The sequence below is a fragment of the Pelophylax lessonae genome, assembly GCF_965119305.1.
Source record: "Pelophylax lessonae genome assembly, chromosome: 4".
NCBI lineage: Eukaryota > Metazoa > Chordata > Amphibia > Anura > Ranidae > Pelophylax > Pelophylax lessonae.
Window position 1 is genome coordinate 295,639,442 of NC_138771.1, and position 26,215 is coordinate 295,665,656.

The following is a 26,215-nucleotide window of genomic DNA, read 5'->3' on the forward strand; positions in this document are numbered from 1 at the left end:
ATACTACCGCTTTAAAGGGATTGTAAAGTCAGAAGATTTTTTTATCCTAATGCATTCTATGCATTAAGATAAAAAACAAACCTTCTGTATGCAGCAGCCAGCTTCAGCCCCCCAAATACTTACCTGAGCCCATCTTTTTCCAGCGATGTGTCAGGAGTGTCTAAGCTGCCTGGGGCTTCTGTCATTGACTTTTACTTAAGTACAGAAGTGTACAGCCATTCACGTCTATGGTTGGCTTTATACTCCATCTACATGTCCATGAGCATGGAAAAACACTGTGTTTTTTATGCTAGTAATATTTTATGCTTGAAAACTTCAGTGTGTATGTAGTAAAAAAGTTTAAAATGAAAGGCCACACTTATTTGTTTACTACATTATATACTGTATGTAATATATATATATATATAGTTGTTGTATATAGTATATATAAGTTGTTTTTTTATTCCTGTGAAAGGGCGGGGGGGGGAGTATTAACCAGTTGCTGACCACCCGCCGTAAATCCCTCGTAAATCACTTCAATCAAAAGTTTGCAGCCTTGTATATGCCCCAACAAGTTGTCTGTGTTGATGAGTCCCCAATTACATTTTCTGGCCCCCTTACATTCAAACAGTTTCTCCCTAGCAAGCGTGCCAAATATGGGGTCAAAATGTATAAGCTCTGTGACAGGGCAACAGGCTATACATGTAGTTTCCGAATTTATGAGGGAAAAGATAGCAATGTGGAGCCCCCCAACTGCCCAGACTACATGAGGAGCAGCGGCAAGATTGTTTGGGACTTGGTGTCACCCTTATTTGGAAAGGGGCACCATTTATACGTGGACAATTATTACACAAACTTTCCACTTTTTAGTCACCTTTTTGATTCTGGAATAGGCGCATGTGGCACCGTGTGACCTAATCACCGGGGCTTCCCCCAACGGCTTGTAGATTCCCGACATAGATGGGGGGAGAGAGCCTGCTTGAAGTGTAATAAATTGCTTGCAGTGAAGTGGAGGGACACATAAAATGTTTTTGTTCTGTCCTCCATTCAAGCAGATATGACAGTCCTAATTGCAACGGCGACTGGTGTTGTTGAGAAGCCCCTCTGTGTCCATGAATACAACTTTAACATGGAAGGGAAGGACTTCAATGACCAGATGATGGTGATGTACTTAATTTCCCGTAAGGCCAGACGCTGGTACAAGAAAGTGTCTGTATACTTATTCCAATTGACTCTGCTGAATGCTTATATGCTATACAAAGCAGATCCTTCCTAAAATTCCAGGAAGAGATCATCACAGCCCTTCTGTATCCAGAAGGTGCTGTGGCCCAAATTTACAAACCAAATGCAGTGAGCCGGCTGCACGAGAGCCATTTTCCGGATGTCCTCCCTGGTACCCCTACACAAAGAGCACCCCAAAAAAGATGTTGTGTCTGTAGAAAAATGTGGATATAGGCGTGACACGCACTTTTTTTGTCCCTCCTGTCCTGGCCATCCTGGTCTCTGCATCAGGGATTGTTTCCGTCGCTACCACACACTAGTGTAGTATTAGTATAGGGTACAGCACGGCACAGTCTAGGGCACACTTTCACACAGGGTCTCGAGAGATGTTAGATGGCTATCTCATTTTGAGAGACCCTAGCTTGGAACAATTTTTTTTTTTTTTTCATAGTTACAAAAATAGTGTAAAAAAAGTTACAAAAAAACTCCCCTAAAAATTAAAAACAAAATAGAAAATAAAAAAGCCAAAAATAGTTGTCACTTTACTGAGTTAGTTTTCTGTTCTTACTCTTATACTGTACTTTATAATATACTGCTATACTATAATGTTTTGATGTTACTTGCTTTGCAGACACCACCATTCTACTGTACTGTATGCTCTTTTAATGTAATATTTTATTGTTGCTGTGTTTTTCATTGTTAACCATAGTTTTCTTTGCAGATACCACCATTCTACTGTTTTACTGCGCTGTATACTAATATATTGTAAAGTTTTATTGTTACTGTGTTTTATTGTTAACAATTGTTTGCTTTGCAGGTACACCCATCACCTGCAGCACTGATTTGTTTTTTATTCTGACAGCAACAGCATTTGCTCTCACTATATATGTAAATCAATGATTGCAGTGCTGTAGGAAGTGATTTCCCCACTGCAGTTAAAAAAAGAGCATATATGGCGAAGCATAGAGGATGGGGTGGACACAGAGGGCGGATCTCCCCTATGTTTCGCCATATATTTTTAACACTTTTTTTTGGCAGAGATTTCTTCATCTACATCGATCAATGCCATCAGAGGAATCTGTTATGTTTTTTCTTTTTCGTTCAGCCCATGGGCTGAGCGAAAAAAAAGAACATTGCATGTATGTCAATCATTAGAAGTAGGTGGATGCTGGGAGGTCTAATGGTGGTCATACCACACACTTTCTGGCAGAGATTTCTTCATCCACATTTATCAATGTGAATGGAGGAATATGTTAGGTTCTCTTTTTTTGTTCAGCCCACAGGCTGCATGAAAAAAAAATAACCTTACAATATATGCCCAACAAGGACCAGCCATGTACTGGTACATCGCTGGACTTTGAGTGGTCATACCAGAATGATGCCTGCAGATTTAGGCATCATCTTGGTATAATTTTTTACAGCCAGCGGTCGGCTTTCATGTAAAAGCAATCCTAGCGGATAATTAGCCGCTGGACTGCTTTTACAATCAGTGGGAGGGGACTCCCCCCTCCAGCCAACTTCCACGGTTTTCTTGGGCTCTCCTGTCCCACCGGGTAACCTGAGACTGCAGCCGGTGGTTCTGTCAGCTGGCCAGAAGGGCTCCAATCATCTCTATAGCCTAAGATACTGGAAGCTACGAGCAGTTCACAACTTTGGTTTCGCCAGATATAAACAGCTCCATTGGGAGATTGGGAAAGCATCTTATCACACCAATCTTGGTGTGGTCAGATGCTTTAAGGGCAGAAGAGAGATGTAGAGTCTAATAGACTTTAATAATTTTTTTATTAAAAAGGAGTACCTGTCACTACTTATTGCTATCATAGGGGATATTTAAATTCCCCGTGATAACAATAAAAAATGGTAAAAAAAAAAATGATAGGAAGGTGTCAAAATAACATAAAAAACAAAATAAATAATAATAAAATATAAAAATAAAAAAATCAAGCACCCCTGTCCCCCTCTTGTTTGCACGCAAAGGCTAGCGCAAGCATCAGTCTGGTGTCATATGTAAACAGCAATTGCAGCATGCATGTGAGGTATTGCCACAAACGTCATATTGAGGACAGTAATTCTTGCAGTAGACCTCTGTAAATCAAAAGTTGTAACCTGTAAAGGCTTTTAAAGGCTTTTAAAAATGTACACAATTTTAAAGCAAGTCATTAGGGGTATCTATGTACTCAGTATAATATCATCTTTTATATTTTACCAAACAATTGGACAATATATAGTGTATTTGTGCATTACATTAAAAAATGTAGTTTGGAAAATCTTTGCGCAAATACCGTGTAACAAATTTTTTTGTAACACCCACCATTTTGTTCTGTAGGGCCTCTGCTTTAAAAAATATATAATGTTTTAGGGTTCAAAGTAATTTTCTAGCAAAAAAAAAAAAACATGTTTTTCACGTAAACAAAAACTGTCAGAAAAGGCTTGGTCTTCAAGTGATTAGAAGAGTGGGTGATGTGTGGAATAAGCTTCTAATATTAGGCATAAAATGTCAGGACAGTTAAAACATCCCCCAAATTAACCCTTTTTGCCCTAAGTTTTGGGAAAATTACAATTTATCTTTTTTTTTTTTTACATGAAGTTGTCACTAAATTATATATTGCTCAAACATGCCATGGGTATATGTGGAATGACATCCAAAAATACATTCTGCTGCTTCTCCTGAGTATAGGGATACCACACGTGTGAGACTTTTCGAAAAGGTGTAATTTGGGGGGGGGGGGGGGGGGGTTGTGCTATCTTGCCATTTCATGGTCTCCGAAACTGTGATAGGTAGTGAGGAGTGAAATCAATAATTTACGCCCTTAGAAAGCCCGAAGGTGGTGATTGGTTTTCGGGGTCCTGTATGCGGCTAGACTGCCAAAAAGTCTCACACATGGGGAAACTCCATACTCAGGAGAAGCAGCAGAATGTATTTTGGGGTGTCATTCCACATATACCCATGGCATGTGTGAGCAATATATCATTTAAGTGACAATTTTGTGTAAAAAAAAAAAGAATAATAATTTTCCCCAAACTTATGGTAAAATATAAAATATTCCATTGACTCAACATGCCTCTCAGCAAATAGCTTAGGGTGTCTACTTTCTGAAAAGAGGTAATTTGTGGGGCAGGGTTATGCTATCTTGGCATTCCAAGGCCTCCAAAACTGTGATAGGTAGTGAGGGGTGAAATCAACAATTTACACCCTTAGAAAACCTAAAGGTGATTGGTTTTCGGGGTCCTGTATGCGGCTAGACTGCCAAAAAGTCTCACACATGGGGTATCCCCATACTCAGGAGAATCAGCAGAATGTATTTTTGGGTGTAATTCCACATATACCCATGGCATGCGTGAGCAATATATAATTTCAATGAGAACGTTGTGTAAAATAAATCATTTTTCAAATACGTGTGACAAAAAAAATTAACATTCAATGGACTCAACATGCCTCTCAGGAAATTCCTTGAGGTGGCTACTTTCCAAAATGGGGTAATTTGAGGGGGGGAGGGGGTTGTACTGCCCTGCCATTTTAGCACTTCAAGAAATAAAATCGGCAGTCAGAAAGTAAAAGCTGCGTAAATTCCAGTATATACACCATAGTTTTTAGACGCTATAACTTTTGCACAAACCAATAAATATACACCTATTGAGATTTTTTTTTTTATCAAAGATATGTAGCTAAATACATTTTGGCCTAAATGTACAACAAAAATTTAGTGGATATTTTTTTTATAAGAAAAAGTAGAAAATTTAATTTTTTCTCAAAATGTTTTTTTTTTTAGTTTATCTTGCAAAAAATAAAAATCACAGAGGTGATCAAATACCACCAAAAGAAAGCTCTATTAGTGGTAAAAAAAAAAGGACATACATTTTGTTTGCGTACAAAATCATGCAGTGCCAAATTGCAAAAAATGGCCTGGTCATTAAGGGGGTCCAAAAGTGGTTAATAAGCACCCTTTTGAAATATAAGCATATATAGAACATAGTGATTTGCTTTTACCAAATTCCTATGTGCACCAATCCACCATATCAGATCTTCCTTATAGTTCTTATAGTTGAGAAATAGTGGGTGGGCACACAGCTCACATGCAGTATCAATGCACTCTGCTGCTAATACAAGAAGGCAAACTGTGTCCACTCTACTACATATTGTCCACCCCCACTGTGGAAAACATTAAAAGAGAACCAGAAGAAAATGGAAAAACTTTAGAAGGTAAGTAGAGAAGCAGGCCTCTTAGGTGCAGGGTGTGGGGACTTATGATAGCAATTTGAATATATGTAAAGCTAGTACTGCTGCCTAGGGTGGTATACATAATTTATAGGATGGCTGCATAGTGATTGGGGGTATATTTCTGAAAAAGGATTATATATTTATGAACGAGGGGAATATATTGCTGACTGAGGATATTGAATTAAATGTGATATGCTTGTTTAATGCTTCTGCTTTGTATGGATTGCCCTGGCAGTTGGGATAATTCAGCTATGTGGCATATGTGTTATATTCTAATATGGCACCTAAGAAAATTGCTATTTTGCAATACATAACCTTATTGTTAATGGTAAATTGATATATGGCAACTAAACACCTGTATAACAAGGTACATTAAAACAAGGCACCCCTCTGAAATAGCCACTATAATAACATTGCATTTCAGGGAGTGTGGCTCCTCTGAAAACATTGCACTGATTCTAGCTTTGATAGTAGTTGTTCATTCTAATTTCTTGTGCATTTAGATTGCATAACAGTATTTATGTTTAAATTGTGGTTAATAGATGAGACCTATCCTTAAAGGCTTCAGAGCAGTAAATCCACCTCTGGTTGTTATAAATTAGCTTTACATTTTATTTTTTGACTATGGTTTAGGATACTTGTACTGTCTTTTACATGAACAATTCTTTAAGGGAAAATATTGTTTGCCATTTTTGCACTTTGAAGAATATACAGTACATCATGCCAGTGCTGCTAAACCAATGCATATGAGCTAAGGAAGATATTACTGCTGTACTAATCAAACATTAGTTTAGCCTTACCCTTTATACTGTAGCCACTGAGGTGTTAGTGGAGAGGATACTGTAACTGGCTGTGAAATAAAACAATTTGCATGATTTGCTTTAAAAAAATGTACTTTAAGTCAAGTAAAAGGAGGCAAGTTACATCTCCCTCCTGGCTGCTTTAAAAAAAAAAAAAAAAATAGCAAACACACCCCAAAGGTTCTCCAAAACACACGGCAGACCCCCAAGGGTCTGTTATGTATTGTGGGGGAATTTTGGAGGAGTATAAAAGAAGCTGACAGTGTATTTTTTTTCTTTGTTATTGTCATTTTTACTGTAGTGCACCCTACAGCAAGAATTTAAAAAAAAAAGTCTGGTACAGATTTTAAGGTGGAATTCATACCAGATGCTTAGTCTAGGCATGCAGCCTAGCTGGCCATGGAGGGTCCCCTTTGGCATATTGGCCATATTGTTGAGGTGCCTCATCCTCACAACCCTTGCCCAGTGGTTGTGGGGGTCTGTGGTTCGGAGACTTATGAATTTGGAAGCCCCTTTAATAGAACGCAAATGAGTATGGGGTACATAGTACCCCTGCTCATTACAGAAAAGGGGTCACCTAGAAATAAAGATACCCAAATGTTTGACAAGGGTTTTATTTGAAAAAATAAAAATCCCCTTATCAAAACATAACCAATTATGATGCCTGCTAACGACAAAATTTAGCCCTGAAACTCGCTGCATACAAAGCTGGATGAGAGCTCCCAAAGCTGTTATCACCCATTTAAAGGATGGGTGGGGCGTAGTAGTGACATCATTGTCCACTAGACACACTACTATAGTCATAGTGAACATAGTGTTGCATTCCTCAGCTAACAATAGAAGTCAGTCCATTTTTCACCCCATTTCTTTTCTCTCTATGTCTTCTATATTTTAAAATGCTTGTTTCTAAGAGCATCGCTATGTATTGTATTCCCTATGGGCTTTTTTGCTACAACAGTTAGACTGGAAGCTTAAACTACTTTATACCCAACATGACAATCCAAGCAGCACTAAGAAACTGTCAAAATCTTCCACCAGTGCATTGCATTAAACATGAGTAATTAACAGGCAACAGGTTACAGACTAAGACCCAAAAAATACTGTGAATATAGAGTCCAAAATATATTTGGTCCCTAGGCTCTCAAATGACAGGTTGCAGAGCATACTGGAATAATACTTTAACCAGAATACATGGAAGAATACATGGCAGTATGCCTGCAAGGTGGAGGATCCTTAGGCTGGGTTCACACATATGCGAATTGGATGCAGGTTTCCCCACATCCAATTCTCATGACAGTCAAGTGTGACCAGTTCTTAATGGAGCCGGTTCACACATGTTTGGTGCGGCTGCGGCCGTGGCCACCGCCAAGATTAAACAAGGGTCCGGTGTATGTTTGGGTCCAGTTCAGGTGCGAATTCAGGCAAAAAAATTAGACCTGAATCGCACCTGAACCAATGGACAGCCACGCACAGGACTCCAGGCACGAACCCGCCGCCGGACAGATGTGAACCCAGCCCTAAGAATTGATTTAAAGAACTAGGCTGCAAGTTGAAGAGAAGGACCTTTTAATTTTTATTCTATGGAATAATGTCTGTGTCATGCACAAAACAATAAAGGCAGCCGGAGATTAGAGAACTGAATGTATGGCTAAAGACTAAGCGATGAGCCAAACTACCCTTGGTTTGGTTCAAGCAGGATTTGGGGAACTTCAATGTTTGAATGCTGAACCCAAACCCCTTTGAAATTAATTGGACCAAATCTGTGAAATTTAAAATGCCCATTTTCTGGATTCCTGTATATATTAAAAAATAAAAAAGGTATCTTTGCACTTAGTGACAAAATTCTAAAGTTAATGTGCAGCAACCCATTGGTTCAGATACTAAACCATACACAATTGATTCTATATATAGGTGCACTACCAAAAACTGTTCATCTATTTTAAAAAAATGTTCAACATATAAACCATTAATATAATAGCTGGCTGGCAGGGAGGCAAACTACTTGTTGGGGCTATCTTTGGTGTACGTTTAGTAAACTGAGAAGTTTTCTCTCAGTTCAATTCTCGGCAGTTCTCAGAGAAAAAATATCTCCTCTGGCACCCAGTTTAGAAGGCGGAGAACTTCACTTCTCACAGGGTGATCAGAGGAGAAGTTTTTTCTCTGAGAACTGCCGTGATCTCTGTATAACTGGGTGGACTGCCTGTAATCTCACGAGATTTTGTGAGATTACAGGCACTGCTAAATTTAAAAAGTGAAACTAAAGTTTAAAAGAACTCGTAATGACATGTTCTGACACATGAAAACATATATATACACACACACACACATGCACGGTATATATACATACAGTATATAAATATATATATATATACACATACACACACACACACACACATATATATATATATACACACATACATACAGTACATACATACATACATGCCAATCTGTATGCAATTGCACTGTGTGTTGGCAGATTGCATGCAGATTGTACACCAGACCACAGGCTATCGTTTGTGGTGTGTGGGTGTGGGGACAGTGGGAAGAGTGATCAACACAGGGGTTCTGGCTTGTAGGATAGCTGGAGGAATCCTAGTAGTGTGTGGTAATTGCTAGACTGCTCCCCAACCCTTAGAGTGCATCAGATTGTATGTAAGATTTGTATCTGCCTGTGTGTGGTCAGCCAGCTGGATTGGGCTGGAGTCTCCCTCTAGTGGTGACCGAAGGCAGTGCAGGCTGTGAAAGTATTGCAACCAATTTAATTACTTAAGCCCCGTACACACGTACCGATCGTCGGCCGAACGATCGGCCGTCTTTTGTCCCCGGGCTGTCATGTCCGCTGAAAAGTGCAAAAGACTGCACACGAATTTTGTCCGCCGACTGCAGAAGTGATGTCATGTGATGGTTAACTTTCCCTGTGTTTTTTCTTTTATGAGCATGCCCAGTCTTGCAAATCTGCTGTCTGTCGGCCGAATTCTGTACTGACTGGCGAACAATCGGCTGTTCTGGTGTCGGCATACAAACATTTTAATGCTTGCACGACAGATTCTGTTCGGCCGAAAGTGCGCTGTCGGCTGTCGGAAGCATCATACTAACAAGCCTACATTTGGCCGATCGGTCGTCTGCCGAATCTTTTCTGCGACAATCGGTACGTGTGTACGGGCCTTTAGTAGGAATTTTCTTTATTTCCGTTATCCCCTTATACTGCCCAGTCACGATTCATCACGTCTCGTTTAGCTAGTCGCCGTGGGCGTGGTTGAATCGTGACAGATTGGTTTCCTCCCACACTCCAAAGACATGCTGGTAGGTTAATTGGATCCTGTATAAAAAATTGGCCCTGCTGTGTATGTATGTGAGTGATGCCTCGTACACACGTACCGATCGTCGGCCGTAAATATTCGGCCGACGACCGATCGGCCGATTGTATGCTTGTTAGTATGATGCTTTCGACAGCCGACAGCGCATTTTCGGCCGAACAGAATCTGTCCTGCAGGCATTAAAATTTTTGTTGGCCAACACCAGAACGGCCGATTGTTCGCCAGTCAGTACAGAATTCGGCCGACAAACAGCAGATTAGCAAGACTGGGCATGCTCAGAAAAGAAAAAACACAGTGAAAGTTAACCATCACATGACATCACTTCTGCAGTCGGCTGTTGTTGGCTGACAAAATTCATGTGCAGTCTTTTGCAGTTTTCAGCGGACAGGACAGCCCTGGACAAAAGACGGCCGATCGGTACATGTGTACGAGGCATTAGGGACCTTAGATTGTAAGCTCCTTGAGGGCAGGGACTGATGTGAATGTGCAATGTATATGTAAAGCGCTGTGTAAATTGACTGTGCTATATAAGTACCTGAAATAAAAAAAAAAATATATATATATATACATACATACACACCAGTACATACAGTATATATATATATATACATACACACACAGATATATATGTGATTGTATAGTTAATGTGTTTCTAACCTGCTGTTGATGTATATTTCACTGCAGTAGGGAGAGTTTTTACTTTCACTTTTGGGCACTGGGACATTCACAGCAGAGATCTCCTATTTCTTCCTGCTATCTCCACCTCTGAGCTGGAGAAGTAGGAAGAGGAGATCTTCAAAGAGAAGCACAGTGATCAGGTGACATCATGTGTTTCTAAACTGGCCGTTTCTATTGCAGTGAATGAAAGCTGTTTGTGTGCTGAGATGAGAAGAGAAGACTATGTTCTCCACTACTCTTCTCAGTATTTTAAACCTGCAATGCTCTGAGACAAGCCGTGATCATCCAGATCTCAGCTTATCTCAGTTTACTAAACGTACACCTTTACATGTTATATGGAAAATGCGCTTGCTATGAACTCTAAGATTTTTTTTCTCAGACTTGGCATGTCTGGAGAATGTTAACATGTTTCCTACTTAGGCAACAAGAATGCTAAATATTCAGAAATTATTTGGATTGCTCAGACATTTCTCATTTACCTGCTGTGCTCTCTACTGAAAAAAAAGGAGTCTCCCACATCACTACTTTTGATTACTTTCTGTTTTTTATGTTATATATCCTAGTCAAACATGATTACCCCAGAGACTGTCACAAGAGCGTTAAACATGGGGCCTTCCTGAAAATCTCATTTGCTATACATTTTTCTACTTGGTAGTCTGTTCACAGTTATTAACCTACAAATACAATGCTTCTAGAAGTAATGCGGAGCTTAGCTGAGGCACTCACCACTCGCATTATTCTATAAATGCTACACACTTTGGCTCAAGAGAACTCTGGTTCTTCTGGAAGAGTTCCAGGGTGCCCAGCCCCGCAGAAGAGGATAACTGAGACTTGGGTCTCCTTAGTTTTATTTATTTATTTTTTTTTCCCTGGTTTTTACCCATATTCTGCTAAGTTCTATATTCTTCAGTTTCTAAATGACTGGATGGTACTATGGTTCTGGTAGTTTTTTTTGTGCTACCCATTTCTACATTTCTTTCTGCAGCTGCGACTTGTATGAGGATGAATGAGTCCTGAAAATATGCCTAGGAGAGCTTTATTGCTGCGATGATGAGAAGCAACCTCTCTATGTTAAGGTCGCTTTGCAAACATCAGGCTACATTATCTTATAATAATTTGTTTTTCTAAGTATGTCATGCCATTAAGATACTTTTATGTTTACATGGTACCTTGTTTCCTATGGTGTCTGCCCAGGTGGGTTCTCTGTGGAAGTACCACCCTGGTTTGGGGGAGAGAACAGACCACCAGGGATTACTGTCCGGTATAACTTGGAAGAGTATGCCTGCACTTAAAGGTTTGCCTGTCTTAAAGTTTACTTTTGTACTTTATCTGAACTTTACCTTGTGTAACATAATGTCCTTTTTTCAATATTGTATATCGCTAGTTAGGTGGGCTGGTTTGGGGTGCGGGGGCATCTCCCATCCTGGGGAATGTTCTTCTGTGGTCTTACTGGCTGTTACCATGCAATCATGGGTGCGTTCAGGGCAGGTGGCCACTTCACCTTCTCCTGCCGAGTAGGAGCTCTGAGGTATCCTGGCCTCTGGTAGAAGAGAAATGAGATGCATGCTGCCTTGACCTTCCCTTATAAGTATATTAGTTAATTGCAGGACTTCCTTTGGCTTTTTTCTGGCTTTGGAAACTGGATGTATTTCAGTAGTGAGGCAATCCTAGGAGGGTCTAGGTGACATATTGGCAGCCTTGGTGCTCTTCTACGGGGGGTGGCAGAAGTACTATTTTGAGTTGGGTATTTACTGAGCTAGCTGTGTTTTGTGGTCCGGCCCTCTCCAGTAATGGCATTTTCTTGTTGTGGGGCAGGTCGGTTGTCTGTGGGGAGGGTCGGGCCATGACTCTATAATTAGTAGTGTGGTTCCTAATAGATGTTGATTTTGTTTTGGGTCTGGTCTCAATTATGTGTTCTGAATGGTGTGGTTTCCCCTCAGCCTGTATTTTGGACAATACCAGGCAGCGAGTACTTCCTCCACAGACATTTTCCTGATACAGGTTGTAGAGCTTCTATATTTTCACCACTCAGGGGGATACTGGTGTGTTCCCTGCTGACCTTCCCCATTGCAAGTCCTCGTCTCCCATTTCTATTTTTGGGTGCCAGATGGAGCAAAATTTCTGTGAACCTCATTTAGCTTTGAGGCTCACACAGGGTGATTTTCATCCTCATACTGTCAGCATATTTCCACTTTTTTTTATTTTCTTCTCCTTCCTCTTTGTCTTCTCTATCTCTTCCCCCCCCCCCCCCTCTTCAGTATTTGCTGGTCCTGTTCAGAGCTTTTTGGGCAATATCTAGTTTGCACTATACGGTGGACTCCTCAAATCCATTGCGCTCCTTGGAGTGGAAATTTCTCTTGCTCAATATCATGAGACTAGATATGCCTGAAAAAGGCCCCATGCTCCTCTATCATCTGTACAAGCACCGGGCACGCATAGTGTTCCTCCAGGAGACACACTTTCACATGGTATAGGTCCCAAAATTGTCTAACCACAGGTTTCCACAAATGTTTCACTAAACTAATCCACTGGGTAAAACAAAAGGAGTGGCGATTCTTTCAATGTGTGGATGCCGACTGCTATTACCTTATCTTGAAAGGCACATTGCATGGCAAGCCCCTGACTCTGGACAGTCTCTGACCACTGCTGGCGTTGTTTGTCAGCTGAAGCTATGTTCCTCCATATTTGATGGGACTGTCCCATTATAGCTCAGTTCTGGACTGAGGTGCATGACATTACCTCATGGGTCATAGGGAATGTTATAGGTTTTTCGCTGGCTTAGTATTTATTGCACCATACAAAGCAGATGTTGTGACATAACAAGAGATCCCTGTCTTTTTATTTTCCAAGGGGAGAGAGAGAAGGGAAATGGATGAAAAGGATGAGGATTCGGAAACTATGGACGTTGTCTCACAAAATATTTCCTTCTTTTCCTTTTTTTTTTATTTTTTTTTAGGGAGTAACACAAACAATGGGAATTTTGCGAAGGTCACATGTGGTTTGGAGTGCACTGCTCCTAATTGCATGCGATCTCATGTGCAGTGCGGGTTCGGCCATACACTTTGTGTGGCTGGACTCACGCCGCATCCGCAACAAACACGCACACAAAGCCTTTTTTTCTTTGTTGAGCCGCAGTAGAATCGGATCGCATGGTGGTTCACACTGGTGCGATCCGGTTCTGTGCGAACTTGCGGATCGCAACTGGGGGTGTCGTTAACTTTTGATTGTCGCCCCCTGCGTATCGCATATGGCAGTGTGAGCTGCCAGAGGTGCGGATGCGATGCGGGAACAAGATGCATATTCGCAGCGTTCCCGCATCGCACGGGTGTGGACCGGCACTTAATGTTTAATGTTTAAGGCTTAATGTTTGTGTATTAATACTATCCACAAATAAGCAAACACGGGAAGACATCCATTGAGGTTTATCTATGCATTATCTATGTATTATGATAAAGAGGATATTATAAATTGTAATTAAGTTTTTTTATTTTTTTCACATACTTTAGAATGGCAAACACGGGATATGGAGGGAAATAAAATGTTCCCTTCTCTGATTCTTTTTTGGTGCTATGGCACTAAAGGAAGGGAAAAAGGAATTTTTTTTTTGTATACTTGGGAATTGTATACATAAGATATACAGTGGGTACGGAAAGTATTCAGACCCCCTTAAATTTTTCCCTCTTTGTTATATTGCAGCCATTTGCTAAAATCATTTAAGTTCATTCTTCTTCCTCATGAATGTACACATAGCACCCCATACTGACAGAAAAACACAGAATTGTTGACATTGTTGCAGATTTATTAAAAAAGAAAAACTGAAATATCACATGGTCCTAAGTATTCAGACCCTTTGCTGTGACACTCATATATTTAACTCAGGTGCTTTCCATTTCTTCTGATCATCCTTAAGATGGTTCTACACCTTCATTTGAGTCCAGCTGTGTTTGATTATACTGATTGGACTTGATTAGGAAAGCCACACACCTGTCTATATAAGACCTTCTAGAGCACAATGCATGTCAGAGCAAATGAGAATCATGAGGTCAAAGGAACTGCCTGAAGAGCTCAGAGACAGAATTGTGGCAAGGCACAGATCTGGCCAAGGTTACAAAAAGATTTCTGCTGCACTTAAGGTTCCTAAGAGCACAGTGGCCTCCATAATCCTCAAATGGAAGACGTTTGGGACGACCAGAACCCTTCCTAGAGCTGGCCGTCCGGCCAAACTGAGCTATCGGGGGAGAAGAGCCTTGGTGAGAGAGGTAAAGAAGAACCCAAAGATCACTGTGGCTGAGCTCCAGAGATGCAGTCAGGAGATGGGAGAAAGTTGTAGAAAGTCAACCATCACTGCAGCCCTCCACCAGTCGGGGCTTTATGGCAGAGTGGCCCAACGGAAGCCTCTCCTCAGTGTAAGACACATGAAAGCCCGCATGGAGTTTGCTAAAAAACACCTGAAGGACTCCAAGATGGTGAGAAATAAGATTCTCTGGTCTGATGAGACCAAAATAGAACTTTTTGGCCTTAATTCTAAGCGGTATGTGTGGAGAAAACCAGGCACTGCTCATCACCTGTCCAATACAGTCCCAACAGTGAAGCATGGTGGTGGCAGCATCATGCTGTGGGGGTGTTTTTCAGCTGCAGGGACAGGACGACTGGTTGCAATCGAGGGAAAGATGAATGCGGCCAAGTACAGGGATATCCTGGACAAAAACCTTCTCCAGAGTGCTCTGGACCTCAGACTGGGCCGAAGGTTTACCTTCCAACAAGACAATGACCCTAAGCACACAGCTAAAATAACGAAGGAGTGGCTTCACAACAACTCCGTGACTGTTCTTGAATGGCCCAGCCAGAGCCCTGACTTAAACCCAATTGAACATCTCTGGAGATGTCAGGGATACCACATGCAGGCATCCAGCAAGGGTGATCAGATCAGTTGGCTGCACCAAGGAATCAGGACCCAGATGGATAAAGATGTAAATAAGTTTATTAAGCAAAATGACACACTCCAATACCAACACCAGTGACCATAAACACGTAAACAAAATATAAATGATAACAGTACAAAACCCCAATAGAACCTAACAAACTATATACAAAGGGATGGAGCAAACAATAGCAGGACAGGACAGGGACAGGAGACAAGGAAAGCAGGGAGCCAGGTACAGGAAGCAGGATGCAGGGAACAGGACTCAGGATCAGGATACAGGTTTCAGGATACAGGTTTCAGGATACAGGTTTCAGACAGGGACACGGCTAGCAGAGAAAATACTGAAGCACTGAGCCTCAGTGAAGGGCGGGCTTATATTCCCTCAGCAGTCCTCCTCAGGTGCAGCTTAATTAAAAGAACAGTCCAGCTGCTGGGAGACACCCGCTGGTGGGCCCTGGAACTGCGCCCCTCAGTTCCAGGAACAACAGTGCCACCAGCAGGTGACCCATGTAATGACACAGATCCTGACAGTTCCCCCCCTTTAAGGAGCGGCCTCCGGACGCTCCATTGTGCTTCTACCCCAAAAGTCCAAAAAGGTCTCCCCTCCATGTCTGCGGGTCTTCTAGCACTCTCTAGGCCAAAGTCCTTTAACTTGCCGGAAGGCGTGCCACCAGAGTCCAGCAATTGATCATGCGCCCCACCACCAGGGTCTGGAAGCCGTCTTGGCACCCCACAGGTCAAGTTCCTGAAGAGGCGTAACATTAGGGATACACCTGCCCTCATTGCAACACATGTCCCAACACTGGGACTGAAGGCAAGCTGGACATCAAGCAGGGGAGCGCCAGCGGCATGCAGGATATCCGGCAGTGGCACACCAGGCTGGGCAACAGACAGTGGCACATCAAACAGGGCGGCAGACCGTGGCTCAGCAGGCACTGGATCAGCAAACACTGGGTCAGCGGGCACTGGAACAGCAAGCACTGGGTCAGCAGGCAAAGGATCAGCAGGCACAGGATCAGCAGATACATGATCAGCAGGCACAGGATCAGCAGGCAAAGGATCAGCAGGCACAGGATCAGCAGGCACAGTAGTGGTCACCAGAACAGCGGGCACGGGATCAGCTGGCACCGGATCAGCGGGCTGAGTGAGAGACACCGGATCAGCAGGCACCGGAACAGCAGGCACTGGGTCAGCGGGCACTGGAACAGCAAGCACTGGGTCAGCAGACTGGGTAGTGGTCACCAGAACAGCGGGCAATGTAACAGCAGGCACTGGATCAGCAGGCTCAGTAGGAGGCACCGGATCAGTGGGCACTGGAACAACAGGCATCAGAACAGCGGGCACTGGATCAGCAGGCTCAGTAGAAGGCACCGGATCAAAGGGCACTGGATCAGCAGGCTCAGTAGGAGGCACTGGATCAGAGGGCACCGGAATAGAAGGCACTGGATCAGCGGGCTCAGTAGCAGGCACCAGATCAGCGGGCACTGGAACAGCAGGCATCAGAACAGTGGGCACTGGATCAGCAGGCTCAGTAGGAGGCACCGGATCAGTGGGCACTGGATCAACAGGCTCATTAAGAGGCACCAGATCAGCGGGCACTGGATCAGCAGGCATCAGAACAGCAGGCACTGGATCAGCAGGCTCAGTCGGAGGCACCAGACAAGCGGGCACTGTAACAGCAGGCATCAGAACAGCGGGCACTGGATCAGCAGGCTCAGTAAGAGGCACCGGATCAGTGGGCACTGGATCAGCAGGCACTGGAACAACAGGCATCAGAACAGCGGGCACTGGATCAGCAGGCTCAGTAGGAGGCACCGGATCAGTGGGCACTGGATCAACAGGCTCAGTAAGAGGCACCGGATCAGTGGGCACTGGATCAGCAGGCACTGGAACAACAGGCATCAGAACAGCGGGCACTGGATCAGCAGGCTCAGTAGGAGGCACCGGATCAGTGGGCACTGGATCAACAGGCTCAGTAAGAGGCACCAGATCAGCGGGCACTGGATCAGCAGGCATCAGAACAGCAGGCACTGGATCAACAGGCTCAGTAAGAGGCACCAGATCAGCGGGCACTGGATCAGAAGGCATCAGAACAGCAGGCACTGGATCAGCAGGCTCAGTAGGAGGCACCAGATCAGCGGGCACTGTAACAGCAGGCATCAGAACAGTGGGCACTGGATCAGCAGGCTCAGTAGGAGGCACCAGATCAGTGGGCACTGGATCAGCGGGCACTGGAACAACAGGCATCAGAACAGCGGGCACTGGATCAGCAGGCTCAGTAGAAGGCAACGGATCAGTGGGCACTGGATCAGCAGGCTCAGTAGGAGGCACCGGATCAGCGGGCACCGGAACAGCAGGTACTGGATCAGCGGGCTCAGTAGGAGGCACCAGATCAGCGGGCACTGGAACAGCAGGCATCAGAACAGTGGGCACTGGATCAGCAGGCTCAGTAGGAGGCACCGGATCAGTGGGCACTGGATCAGCAGGCACTGGAACAACAGGCATCAGAACAGCGGGCACTGGATCAGCAGGCTCAGTAGGAGGCACCGGATCAGTGGGCACTGGATCAACAGGCTCAGTAGGAGGCACCAGATTAGCGGGCACTGGATCAGCAGGCTGGGTAACAGGTATAATTGTATCTGTTGGGAAAAATCTCCTTTTCTTTTTAGGTTTAGATACAGAAATCTTGCTAGTGGTTGCAGGGCTATGAATAGATTGTGAAGTAGATAGAAGGGAAATGGCAGTATTGGGAGATGGTGGAAAAGGAGAGACAGTTACAGAGGAGAATTTCTGAGAGGTTGCTAGAGGCAACAGAGTAGTAGAGGAAGTTTTCACAGAGTTAAATGCAGGAAAAGTGCAACTCGTTAAGCCAGGATATGAACAAGCAGTGGAAAGCAAACCATACCTAACTGCAGCTGTGGTTGCTACGGGTAACGGAGAGGATAAACTTTGAGAAAACTGGTGTCCAGAGGCAGAAGTGGATTGGTGTGAGTTAGCTGATGCTAAATTGGAAAGATCTGACCAGGTTTGCAATAAGGCCTGAACAAAACTCAATTTACAACCCCCTTGTCTGATTAGAGAATATACAGCATTCATGCAATCCAACAGGGCCTCTGGAGAATACACTGAATAATGTTCAATAAAATAGGGTTTATCATCTTCCAAGAGCCACACAAGAGATACCACCTGAGAGACACTAAAAGGAGGAGAATAATCATCACCACCCTTAGGGGTATTAGATAAAGCCAACTCTGCACAGAGCTGAATAAGTGGCTGAATCTCTTTGAACAAAACTCTGCCTTTGTCAACAAACGAGTGGGCCAGACGGATGCATTCCAACAACTGCTCGCTAGTGTAAGTTTTCAAAATTTGGCGACAATATTCCCTGTCTTCTGTTACAAGCAAAGAAAAATAAAAGACCTCCTCTGACTGCATCTTGCAACAACCAGAAAATTCCTAATTCCCAGGTGCAACCGATCTGATCGTTAGTGGCTTCAGTATTCTGTCAGGGATACCACATGCAGGCATCCAGCAAGGGTGATCAGATCAGTTGGCTGCACCAAGGAATCAGGACCCAGATGGATAAAGATGTAAATAAGTTTATTAAGCAAAATGACACACTCCAATACCAACACCAGTGACCATAAACACGTAAACAAAATATAAATGATAACAGTACAAAACCCCAATAGAACCTAACAAACTATATACAAAGGGATGGAGCAAACAATAGCAGGACAGGACAGGGACAGGAGACAAGGAAAGCAGGGAGCCAGGTACAGGAAGCAGGATGCAGGGAACAGGACTCAGGATCAGGATACAGGTTTCAGGATACAGGTTTCAGGATACAGGTTTCAGGATACAGGTTTCAGACAGGGACACGGCTAGCAGAGAAAATACTGAAGCACTGAGCCTCAGTGAAGGGCGGGCTTATATTCCCTCAGCAGTCCTCCTCAGGTGCAGCTTAATTAAAAGAACAGTCCAGCTGCTGGGAGACACCCGCTGGTGGGCCCTGGAACTGCGCCCCTCAGTTCCAGGAACAACAGTGCCACCAGCAGGTGACCCATGTAATGACACAGATCCTGACAGGAGAGACCTAAAAAATGGCTGTCCACCAACGTTTACCATCCAACCTGACAGAACTGGAGAGGATCTGCAAGGAGGAATGGCAGAGGATCCCCAAATCCAGGTGTGAAAGACTTGTTGCATCTTTCCCAAAAAGACTCCTGGCTGTATTAGATCAAAAGGGGGCTTCTACTAAATACTGAGCAAAGGGTCTGAATACTTAGGACCATGTGATATTTCAGTTTTTCTTTTTTAATAAATCTGCAACAATGTCAACAATTCTGTGTTTTTCTGTCAGTATGGGGTGCTATGTGTACATTCATGAGGAAGAAGAATGAACTTAAATGATTTTAGCAAATGGCTGCAATATAACAAAGAGTGAAAAATTTAAGGGGGTCTGAATACTTTCGGTACACACTGTATATAGAGAAACAAGAGGTTCCCTTCATTCACTTTGTGAGGTGGACAACTGGTGTTTTTTTTTTTTTTTTTTTTTTTGCTGTGGTAGGTTTTTTCTTGTTTTTTTTTTGGAGAAAGATGGAGAAGAGGAGGTTTATCTATAGATCGGGTTACCTACATATTGTAGGAAGAGAAGTCAAATAAGATATTATCCCTCTTAAATTTAAATTATACTATGTAATATAATATGCCACATAAAAAAAAGGGGTTTCCTCCCTCTTTTACTCATATTTTTGGAGCCTTTTATTTATTTATTTATTTTTTTTCCACTACAGTCACGTTTTTGATGATTTTTTTTTATTTCACTGTTTAAGATATATACATTTAGAATTGACACTTGGGGTGCTTAGGGTCAGGGGTTTTTTTTTTTTCTTTTTTTTTGGAGTATAAACAATGTGCAAGATTTATAAGCATTGGGTATAAACAATGTACAAGATTTATAAACATGTATATATGGTAGGCATGTGTTTAGATTTATTTACATATTATGAGGATGGTATTAAAATATTACTTTTGATTCCCCTCCTTTCTTGTTATTTATTTTTAATATTTTGAATTTTTTTTTTCATTGCACAAGCTATATAAAGAAAAAAAGGGGTTTCCTCCCTCTTAGTACTCATATTTTTGGAGCCCCCCCCTTTTTTTCCACTATAGTCACGTTTTTGATGTTTTCTTTTTTTTTTTATTTCACTGCTTAAGATATATACATTTAGAATTGACACTTGGGGTGCTTAGGGTTTGGGGTTTTCTTTTTTTTTGGATTATAAACAATGTACAATGTACAAGATTTATAAACATTGGGTATAAATATATATATATATATTTTTTTACACTATAAAATTATTTACACACGCTAAATAGGGGATCGAGGAATTTCCCCCTTTTTTTTTTTCACTTTTTATCACTTTTTTTTTTTTTTGAGCACTATAAAATTTGTTGTATTATCCAGATAGGAAACCAAGAGATTCCCTTCTTTCACTTTTTTTTTTTTTTTATGTTACTAGTATTAAAAATGCGTTAATGATGCTCAAAGGATATAGAGGGCTGCTCCCTGAGAGGGAAGAGAGATAAAAATAGAATAATGGCTTTCTGCTGATTATAAAATATTAGAGTATAAAGAGTCCGGGGAGTTCGGGGGGGGAGAGAGCCGGGACCTCACTTTGAGGCCCTGCCCAACCACGAACCTACATAGGACTACACACAAGCCTTTAGGTTTGAGGGTGTGCGTACAAATAACAAGTAGTTAATTTAGCAGTTCTGGGTGGGTGGGATTGGTTCTGTGTTTTTTTTTTTTTTTTTAATTTCTCTCTTTTCTTCCCTTTCCCTTCCTTTCCCTTTCCATTTTCTGGCATGACAATATGGCAAATATAAAAGTAATGACATTAAATTCAAGAGGCCTTAATACCCCTGAAAAAAGACGTATGTTATTAAATGATTTAAAACGCTCTCAGATAGATGTAGCATTAATTCAAGAGACACACGAAGTCGAAGGGTGGCTCCATACTTATTTCCAATAGAATTCCATGGACTCTACAGGAAGCGCAACTGGATCCTGAGGGACGATATGCCTTTGTAAAGGGTTCATTAGGAGGGGTGAGAGTGACTTAAGCAACTGTATATGCACCAAACTACAAACAAGATACCTTTCTGACACGCGCTCTAGACAACCTGTTGAATTTTTCAGACGGTCAACTGATAACGGGAGGAGACTTAAATGTCCCTTTAATGCCTACAATAGACACTTTATTAGGATCTTCTTCTATTCCTTTACAAATAAGCAAATGCGTAATGCAAGAATGACATAAACATCAACTTGTAGATGCATGTCGCTTAATACACCCTGGAGAAAAAGACCACATATTTTTCCTCGGTTCATGGGAGCTATACAAGAATAGACTATTTTTTAATTCCTCATAGACAGTTACATGCAATACAAAAAATTGAAATTGGAAGTATAATCTGGTCCGACCATGCCCCAATTACTTTACTTTATTCACTTTCTGATACTTTATCATTTACAAATAGATTTTGGAGATTAAATGAGAGCTTATTACAGACCCCGGAGATCCTCAAAGATATAACAGAAGAAATACAACAATATTTTCAAATAAACGAGTCCCCAGAAGGAGATACAGGCATCCTATGGGAAGCACACTAAACAATAATCAGGGGTGTGTTGATTAAACATGCTTCCGGGGTTAAAAGAGAATGAGAGAAAAAATTGGCTTCGTTGCTCTCTCTACTACATGAGATGGAGATTAACCGCTTCCATACAGAGCAGTTAGACACCCTTCCTGCCCAGACCAATTTTCAGCTTTCAGCACTCTCACACTTTGAATGACAATTGCTCAGTCATGCTACACTATAACCAAACAAAATTTTTATCATTTTTTTCACACAAATAGAGCTTTCTTTTGGTGGTATTTGATCACAACTGGGGTTTTTTTTTTCGTGATATATGCAAAAAAAGAGCAAAAATTTTGAAAAAAAAACACTTTTTTTTAGTTTCAATTATGAAATTTTGCAAAAAATAAATTTTTCTTCATACATTTGGGCCAAAATGTATACTGCTACATGTCTCTGGTAAAATTAACCCAAATTAGTGTATATTATTTAGTCTGTGTGAAAGTTATTGAGTCTAGAAGCTATGGTACCAATTACTGAAAATTGATCACACCAGATGTACTGACTGCCTATCTCCTTTCTTGAGGCCCTGAAATGTCAGGACAGTACAAATACCGACCAAATGACCCCTTTTTGTAAAGTAGACAGTCCAAGGTATTTAGTAAGAGGCATGGTGAGTTTTTTGAAGTTGTAATTTTTTCCCACAATTCTTGGGAAAATGAAGAAAAAAATTTTTTTTTCTTTTTTTTCCCACAAAGTTGTCAATTTATAAGCTATTTCTAACACATAGCATGTACACAGCAAAAATTACACCCAAAAATACATTCTGCTACTCCTTCCGAGTATGGCGATACCACATGTGTGAGACTTTTACACAGCCTGGCCACAAAAAGAGACTCCACGTCCAAGAAGCACATTCAGGCGTTCTAGGAGCATAAATACACATAAAACTTTCTTACTACCTATCACACTTTTCAAGGCCCTAGAGCACCAATACAATGGAAAAGTCCACAAAATGACCCCATTTTGGAAAGCAAACACTCCAACGTATATTCTATGAGGCATTATGGGTCGTTTGAACATATCATTTTTTTCCACAGGTTTTTGGAAAATGTGGGAAAAAAATGAAAACTTTTTTTTTTTTACACAAAGTTGTCAATTTATAGGATATTCCTAACACATAGCATGTACACAGCAAAAATGACACCCCAAAATACATTCTGCCACTCCTCCTGAGTATGGCAATACCACATGTGTGAGACTTTTTCACAGCCTAGCCATATAGAGGGGCCGAACATCCAAGGAGCATCATCATGCATCCTAGCCACTTGCCTAGGCCTATTTTTGACATTTGGTGTTTACAAGCTAAAATCAGTTGTTTTGCTAGAAAACTGCTTAGAACCCCCAAACATTATATATTTTTTTTTAGCAGAGACCCTAGAGAATAAAATGGAGATTATTGCACTATTTTTTATCACACCGTATTTGCGTAGCGGTCTTCCAAACGCAGTTTTTTTGGAAAAAATTCACTTTTTTTAATTAAAAAATAAGAAACCAGTAAAGTTAGCCCAATTTTTTTCCATAATGTGAAAGATAATGTTACGCCGAGTAAATAGATACCCAACATGTCATGTTTCAAAATTGCGCACGCTCACGGAATGGTGACAAACTTTGGTACTTAAAAATCCCCATAGGCGACAATTTAAAAATTTCTACAGGTTGCCATCTTTGAGTTACAGAGGAGGTCTAGGGCTCAAATTATTCCCCTTGCTCTAACGATCGCGGCGATACCTCACATGTGTGGTTTGAACACCGTTTACATATGTGGGCGGGGTTTCTGTATGCATTCGCTTCTGCGCGCGAGCTAACGGGGACAGGGCGCTTTAATTTTTTTTTTTTTTTTTACTATTTATTTTATTTATTATTTTTTATTTTTACACCGTTTAAAAAAAAAAAAAAAAATTGATCATTTTTATTTCTATTAAAAGAAATGTAAATATTCCTCGTAATAGAAATAGGCACGACAGGACCTCTTTTTTGTGAGATCTGGAGTCAAAAAGTCCTCAGATCTCACAAGTACACTAAAAGATAGAAAAAAAAAAAAATAATAATAATTATAATATAAAATGAAAAAAAAAAAAAAAAGGACCTTTAAACTGGTTGCTAGGCAACAACATTTTCCGTAGCTCCGGTCCTCCAAGACCATAGAGTCAAGTGAGGGCAAGCTTGCCCTCACTCGACATCCTGTCTGTGAGGATTCGGGACCGGATCGTTTTCCCCGCTGCCGGCGGGTCCGGTAAGCGGGGAAAAGGACCGGAACGCGTCGGGAGGGGGGGGGGCGCCTCTTCCGCCATCCCGGAAGGGTGATCCCACGGCGAATCCGCCGCTGGGACCACCCTTATCGGAAAGCCAACCGTCCACCGTTTAAAAAAATACCAGGGTTATGGCAGCTATCTGCTACCATAACACCGGTATTTAGGTTTAAACGGACGACGTATATAAACCTTTTTGGACTTGGACATGGTGGCTGTATGAAGGGTGACAGGTACTCGGGTACTTTGTTGGGCAGGTGACAGGTACTCTGGTACTGATGAGCAGGTGACAGGTACTCGGGTACTCTGATGGGCAGGTGACAGGCAGGTGATAGGTACTGATGAGTAGTACTCACTGACTGATAGGTGATAGGTGATACTGTACTGATGGGTACTGATGATCAGTACTGATACGTGATAGGTACTGATGAGTACTGATGAGTAGTGATGGGTACTGATGAGCAGGCGGCAAGTACTTGGGTACTTCAGGCGTCAGGTACTCTGATGAGCAGGTGGAAGGTACTCGGGTACTCTGATGGGTAGGTGACAGGTACTCAGGTACTCTGATGACGGGTACTCCGTTGACAGGTACTCAAAGTACCCGAGTACCTGTCATCAGAGTACCCGAGTACCCGTCATCAGAGTACCCGAGTACCTGTCATCAGAGTACCCGAGTACCCGTCATCAGAGTACCCGAGTACCTGTCAGAGTACCCGAGTACCCGTCATCAGAGTACCCGAGTACCTGTCATCAGAGTACCCGAGTACCTGTCAGAGTACCCGAGTACCCGTCATCAGAGTACCCGAGTACCCGTCATCAGAGTACTCGAGTACCTGTCATCAGAGTACCCGAGTACCTGTCATCAGAGTACCCGAGTACCCGTCATCAGAGTACCTGAGTACCTGTCATCAGAGTACCCGAGTACCCGTCATCAGAGTACCCGGGTACCCGTCAGAGTACCCGAGTACCTGTCATCAGAGTATCCGTCATCAGAGTACCCGAGTACCTGTCATCAGAGTACCCGAATACCTGTCACCAGCCCATCAGAGTACCCGAGTACCTGTCATCTGAGTACCTGATGACAGGTACTCGGGTACTTTGATGGGCTAGTGACAGGTGCTCTTTATTGGGGGGGGGCAATCAGTGTGTTTAGGGTGCACTGTAGTTGGTAACTAGCTGTTACCACAATCTCCTCCTCACACAGGATCAGTGTGTGAGGAGGAGAACACGGTGACAGCTAGTTACCGTGTTCTCTGTTGACATTTGTGACCGGCTGTGATTGGACACAGCCGGTCACGTGGTAAAGAGCCAATTTCATTGGCTCTTTACCTAGATCGGGGATCGACTCTGTCCGAGGGACGAGCCTCGTCCCCGATCGCTGCTCTGCGCGCCCCCGGGGGCGCGCATTGCAGAGAGAACGAGCGGCTCGTGCTGGAGCCGCTCATGTGATCGGCTGTGATTGACACAGCCGATCACGTGGTAAACAGCCAATTTCTATTGGCTGTTTACCTTGATCAGTGATGGGCTATGTCCGAGGGACGAGCCTCATCCCTGATCGCGCCGCTGCGCGCCGCCGGGGGCGCGCAGTAGCAGCTAGAACGGGCCGACGTCATATGACGGCGGCCCGGATCTAGACAACCACCTTGCCGACGTCATTTTACATGACTCGGTAAGGAAGTGGTTAAACATAAAAGATCCCCATCAGTTAACACGGAGATAGAGATGATTTATGTGCGGAAACAAATGACTGATCTTCTAAGTTATAAGGCCAAAGCTTCCTTACAAAGGAGCCGTAAAATTGGATATGAATCTGGTAAAGACTCCTTGCTAGAGCGGTAAAAGATATCAAAGCAGCTACATATATCCCTCAAATCTTATCTCCTAAAGGAAAAAAACTATCATTACCCAAACAAATTGCTCAGACATTTCGAGACTTCTATTCTGATTTATATAACCTTCCAGATCAATTTTCTTCGGCAGCCCAGATGGAAGACTATATTAAATTATCTCAACTTCCTAAATTATCAGCGGAAATCTGTAAAGAATTAGATTCACCAATAAAATTGACAGAAATTCAACAAGCTCTGAATGCGATGAAAGCTGGGAAAGCTCCAGGG

The 26,215-nt window shown here is 42.4% G+C and overlaps 1 protein-coding gene across 1 annotated transcript in view; it reads right to left on the minus strand.

Annotated features, from left to right (window-relative positions):
• LOC309552619 (dynein axonemal heavy chain 3-like) overlaps nt 1-26,215 on the minus strand; it is a 1,537,563-nt gene that overhangs the window by 1,197,602 nt on the left and 313,746 nt on the right. The window lies entirely within an intron of this gene.